This window comes from Urocampus carinirostris, unplaced genomic scaffold (assembly GCF_059441175.1).
Source record: "Urocampus carinirostris isolate Australia breed hairy pipefish unplaced genomic scaffold, RoL_Ucar_1.0 HiC_scaffold_25, whole genome shotgun sequence".
Classification (NCBI taxonomy): Eukaryota; Metazoa; Chordata; class Actinopteri; order Syngnathiformes; family Syngnathidae; genus Urocampus; species Urocampus carinirostris.
In genome coordinates this window covers 95,388-100,000 of record NW_028283132.1, presented here as the reverse complement: position 1 = coordinate 100,000, position 4,613 = coordinate 95,388, and the positions used below count along the sequence as shown (strand labels likewise).

The 4,613-nt window shown below is 65.8% G+C and overlaps 3 non-coding genes across 3 annotated transcripts in view; all 3 read right to left on the bottom strand.

Moving 5' to 3' along the window:
- LOC148345754 (28S ribosomal RNA) overlaps positions 1 to 356 on the bottom strand; it is a 4,529-nt gene extending 4,173 nt beyond the window's left edge. Inside the window, exon 1 of the ribosomal RNA XR_015848451.1 lies at positions 1 to 356. This exon is cut by the window's left edge and continues 4,173 nt beyond it. This is a non-coding gene — a ribosomal RNA (28S ribosomal RNA).
- A 564-nt stretch (positions 357 to 920) lies between these two features.
- Positions 921 to 1,074, bottom strand: LOC148345753 (5.8S ribosomal RNA). The gene has a single exon (XR_015848454.1). It is a non-coding gene; the product is annotated as a 5.8S ribosomal RNA (ribosomal RNA).
- Positions 1,075 to 2,416: 1,342 nt separating this feature from the next.
- On the bottom strand, positions 2,417 to 4,403 carry LOC148345752 (18S ribosomal RNA). Its single transcript, XR_015848487.1, has one exon. It is a non-coding gene; the product is annotated as an 18S ribosomal RNA (ribosomal RNA).
- Positions 4,404 to 4,613: the final 210 nt, after the last annotated feature.

Genomic DNA, 4,613 nt, shown 5'->3' with positions numbered 1-4,613 from the left:
CGACTATCGGTCTCGTGCCAGTATTTAGCCTTAGATGGAGTTTACCACCCGCTTTGGGCTGCATTCACAAGCAACCCGACTCCGAGAAGGCCTCGCCCCGGCGAGCCGGGGGCCGCTACCGGCCTCACACCGTCCCTGGGCTGAGCCTCTATCAGAAGGACTCGGGCCCCCGAGCGGCGCCGGGCTAAAGCGGCCTTCCGTACGCCACATTTCCCTCGCCCTACCGCAGGGCGGGGATTCGGCGCTGGGCTTTTCCCTCTTCGCTCGCCGCTACTGAGGGAATCCTGGTTAGTTTCTTTTCCTCCGCTTAGTAATATGCTTAAATTCAGCGGGTCGTCTCGTCTGATCTGAGGGCGTGCGCGTAGAGCTGTGCGGTCGGGGCCGGCGCCGGGACCGGCGCCGCCGCCATACGGCCGTTGTGATCCGTGCGGGGATCCGCTTGCTCGGCGACCCTCGCCGAGAGCAGCCCCGCGCCGCACGGACACGCGACACCGACGGGCGGACGGACGCCGAGGCGCCGACCGGGACCTTTACCTGAGGAGGGCGCCGAGCGCCGCCGCCATACGGGCCGCCGCGCGGAGCCGCGCGCGCGGAGCACCTTCTCGGTATGCTAAGTACCAGCCGTACTCACCGGCAGCCGAGAAGCACCTCCGGACGCGCGGACGCGCGACACCGACGGGCGGACGGACACGGAGCGCCGCCCGAGTCTGTATTTGAGGGTACGAAGGGACGGGGGTCCCTGCGAAACCCCAGCCGCGGAGTGGGCGGGGACACGGGTCGCGCGCCACCCGCCGGGCGGACCGGCGGAATGTCGCGGAGGGCCCGAGCCTCGCCCGCGCGGACCGGGTTCTCGCGCCACCCGCCGGACGGACCGGCGGAATGTCGCGGAGGGCCCGGCCCGCGTCCGATCGATTGGAAAGCGCCGCTCAGACAGGCGTGGCCCCGGGGTAAAACCGGGGCCGCAATGTGCGTTCAAAGTGTCGATGATCAATGTGTCCTGCAAATCACATTAGTTCTCGCAGCTAGCTGCGTTCTTCATCGACGCACGAGCCGAGTGATCCACCGCTAAGAGTCGTACGTTTGGGCCCTTTTACGTCCGCCCGGGACGATCGGAGACAAATTCACGACAGGGTTTGTACCGGAGACGAACGCGCCGCGGGTGCCGTTCGGTCGCTCCCGCGAGCGAGCCCCTAACCCGCGGCGCGGTTACCGACGGGCGCGATACGCGCGACGCCGCGACGAGCCGAGCGGGTCGGGCGCGCGGCGCTGAGGCCGGCGCCCGGCGTCTCCCGCTCGGGGCCGCGACGGCGCCCGAGACGTGCGTCGGCCCGGGTAGGTCGGGCGCTCGGCGCTGAGGCCGGCGCCCGGCGTCTCCCGCTCGGGCCTGACACGACTCGGCGACCGGACTCGCCGGGTAGGTCGGGGGCTCGGCGCTGAGGCCGGCCCCCGGCGTCTCCTACCCGGACCCCGGAAGGCCATCCGACTTGGAAGCCCCGCCGCGCCGCGAAGCGACGCTTTGGGTGTTGCTACCCGTCAGCGAGTGGGTTTGGTTTACAAGGGCGGCGCGACCGCGCTGACACCGAGGGGGGACTGGCCCCCGACCCGGCCGCGGCCTGCCCGGACTATGGATGGACAGAGGAGACCGCGGCGGACCGCGCGGAACCGAACCCCCGGTGTCCGGAGCCCCGGGAGGGACTCCGGTGTCCGGGGGCCGGCCCACGCGCGCGCTACGCGGCCCCTCGAGGGCTCCGGCCGACGGACGCGTTTGGCCGGGGAAAAAGGTAGCCGGTGGGAGCACCGTTTCGTCGCCCTGAACCTTCGTCTCGGGCGGGCGTCCCGACGCCGCCGCCATACGGCCGTTGTGATCCGTGCGGGGATCCGCTTGCTCGGCGACCCTCGCCGAGAGCAGCCCCGCGCCGCACGGACACGCGACACCGACGGGCGGACGGACGCCGGGGCGCCGGCCCGAACCGTTACCTTTAAAGGACGGGAGGTCGTCGAGGCGAGTGCCGCCCCGGAAGCGCGCGCCGGAAGCGCGAGAACCGCGCCGAGCTAGGGTCGTCGGCATAGGGGGATTCCCCGGTTACGGGGGTCCCGCGCACGGCCGCCGCCTTTCGCCCGTCGCTGGCGGTCGCCTGTCGTCGCGCCGCGCCGCGCTACTGGGGTCGTCGGACGAGCGCGCTACCCCGCTCGCACGGAGGTAGCGCGACATCGCCCGCCGCCTTTTCTCGCGTCGCGCCGCGCCGCGTGGCGCCCGCCGAACTCGCTCCGACGCGCGGCCCGGGAGTGACCCGCGCCGCGCCCCCCGTCCCGTCCCGTCCCGGTCTACCCTCTTCCTCCGCCTGCGACGACCCGCCGCCCTCGGCGTCTGGCTCGTCGGGGGTGTACCGAGGCGGATCTGCTGCCGCTCGTACGTTAATGATCCTTCTGCAGGTTCACCTACAGAAACCTTGTTACGACTTTTACTTCCTCTAGATAGTCAAGTTCGACCGTCTTCTGGCACACCGCCGGAGCCGGGGCCGGCCCCGGCGGGGACTATCCGAGGACCTCACTAAGCCATCCGATCGGTAGTAGCGACGGGCGGTGTGTACAAAGGGCAGGGACTTAATCAACGCAGGCTAATGACCCGCGCTTACTGGGAATTCCTCGTTGGTGGGAAATAATTGCAATCCCCAGGCCCTGTCACGAGCGGGGTTCATAGGATTACCCGCGCCTGCCGGCGCGGGGATAGACGACGCGCTTATACGCTCAGTGTGGCGCGCGTGCAGCCCCGGACATCTAAGGGCATCACAGACCTGTTATTGCTCATTCTCGTGTGGCTGAGAGCCACTTGTCCCTCTAAGAAGTTTTCTGCCGCCGACCGCGCGGGGGGCCGCGGTACTATTTAGTATGTTTGAGTCTCGTTCGTTATCGGAATTAACCAGACAAATCGCTCCACCAACTACGAACGGCCATGCACCACCACCCACGGTATCGAGAAAGAGCCTTCAATCTGTCAATCCTTTCCGTGTCCGGGCCGGGTGAGGTTTCCCGTGTTGAGTCAAATTAAGCCGCATGCTCCACTCCTGGTGGTGCCCTTCCGTCAATTCCTTTAAGTTTCAGCTTTGCAACAATACTCCCCCCGGAACCCAGACACTTGGTCGGTTTCCCGGGTGCTGCTCGGCGGGTCATGGGAATAACGCCGCCGGATCGCGAGTCGGCATCGTTTATGGTCGGAACTAGGACGGTATCTGATCGTCTTCGAACCTCCGACTTTCGTTCTTGATTAATGAAAACATTCTTGGCAAATGCTTTCGCTCTCGTCCGTCTTGCGCCGGTCCAAGAATTTCACCTCTAGCGGCGCAGTACGAATGCCCCCGGCCGTCCCTCTTAATCATGGCCCCAGTTCATGACAACCCACAAAATAGAACCGGAGTCCTATTCCATTATTCCCAGCTGCGATATGCAGGGGCGGCCGTGTGGCCTGCTTTGAACACTCTAATTTCCTCAAAGTAAACGCTTCGGGCCCCGCGAGTGACACCCAGCGAAGGGCATCACGGGGGCTTTTGCCGAGAGGCAGGGGCTGGGACAGACGGATGCACGCCTCGCGGCGGACCGTCAGCTCGCGTCCCGGGGTCCAACTAGGAGCTTTTTAACTGCAGCAACTTTAAAATACGCTATTGGAGCTGGAATTACCGCGGCTGCTGGCACCAGACTTGCCCTCCAATGGATGCTGGCCGATGGGTTTGTGTTCGGCTCATTCCAATTACGGAGACTCGAACGAGTCCCGTATTGTTATTTTTCGTCACTACCTCCCCGTGTCGGGAGTGGGTAATTTGCGCGCCTGCTGCCTTCCTTGGATGTGGTAGCCGTTTCTCATGCTCCCTCTCCGGAATCGAACCCTGATTCCCCGTTACCCGTGGTCACCATGGTAGGCGCAGAGTCTACCATCGAAAGTTGATAGGGCAGACATTCGAATGAGTCGTCGCCGCCTCGGGTGGGCGAGCGATCGGCACGAGGTTATCCTGAGTCAACACAAAGGGGGGGCCGGGCCGGCGGAACGAGGACCGGCGCGCGCGGAGCCGCCCGCGCCGCTTACGCCCCCGCCCGGAGAGGCGGAGGCCGGACGCGGGGGACGCGCGCGACGGCTGAGCCCCCGCCCGCCGGACACCGCGTGGGTTTTTGTGTCTGATAAATGCACGCGTCCCCGGGGCGAGGCCGGAGCCCCGCCCGCGAGTCGGCGCTCGTTTGCATGTATTAGCTCTGGATTTGCCACAGTTATCCAAGTAACGGTGGAGCGATCAAAGGAACCATAACTGATTTAATGAGCCGTTCGCAGTTTCACTGTACTGGCCATTCGTACTTAGACATGCATGGCTTAATCTTGAAAACAAGCATATGCTACTGGCAGGATCAACCAGAGTGCGTCTGCCGCCGGGGGGGCGCTGCTGGTGGCGGTGCGGCCCTGGTCCGGGACGAGGCTGTGGCTACAGCCGGGCCCGGGGGGCCGCGCGACACTCGTATACGTTCGGACGGGCTGACGAGCGGGTGTCGTGAAACGATGTTTCGCGCGGAGCCCTAGCACGCGTGGCGTCGGGCTCCGCGACGGTCGGACGTCTGGGTGTGGCTCGAGA